This window comes from Pyxicephalus adspersus, chromosome 7, assembly GCF_032062135.1.
Source record: "Pyxicephalus adspersus chromosome 7, UCB_Pads_2.0, whole genome shotgun sequence".
Lineage (NCBI taxonomy): Eukaryota > Metazoa > Chordata > Amphibia > Anura > Pyxicephalidae > Pyxicephalus > Pyxicephalus adspersus.
Window position 1 is genome coordinate 48,757,157 of NC_092864.1, and position 945 is coordinate 48,758,101.

Sequence of the window (945 nt, forward strand, 5' to 3'; positions counted from 1 at the left end):
TACCAAATTTTCTGTAAAATAGAAGATCTTACAAATAGAGAATGCACCACATTTCTAGATACTTGCTAATCATTTTTAGGTTTCCTTTAGTTATCTTATAACAATTTGCAACTAGTTTATTCAACTTCTTTATGGACTCATTTACCTTTTATTTTACCATGTTATGATATTACAAACTCTGCAGCACCAGCAGATTGAAGGTAATCATCTTCTAAAAGAGAAAAGCATTTTATAATAGTATACTGTAAGTATTTTTTCAAACTTGCCTACCCATCTTCTTCTGTCTACTAAAACCCTCACTACTTCCCACGATTCCATATCTTCCCTCCTATTGTGTGATGCCTCCCCCACCTCACCTAGACTGTAAGCTCTTCAGGGCAGGGTCCTCTCCTCCTCCTGTGTCGCTGTTTGTATCTGTCTGTCATTTGCAACCCCTATTATTGTACAACGCTGTGTAATATGTTGGAGCTATATAAATCATGTTTATAAATAATACTAATATTAATAATAGTAAAAATAATAAAAAGTATAATAAACATATTTAACACTTTATGAGTGCTAAATATGAGACTCAGCCTCTTTTTCCTAGCACAATACCTTGTATTCCATAAACTCAGTTTTCATGGCATGAAACCTTATCTTTCTCAATACAGCCATCAATAATATGAATTGTATATTTTAAACCAATCATTATTTAGAAAGAGCGATACATTAATTACCAGTGATTTGTATTGAAATATGTAAATACATTGTTATCCCATCCTGTATCCAGGTAGTAATTATAAGACACAAAAAGCAAGACTTTTATTCATTTATTTTTACTACACATAGCTACATAATACCAATGAGAAAAGAAAAGTTTCAATAGTGACGTGAGGATCTGATGAAAAATATTACCAGTCAAATACAGGACAGGTCACTTTGACTTCATCAGTCTTCAGCATT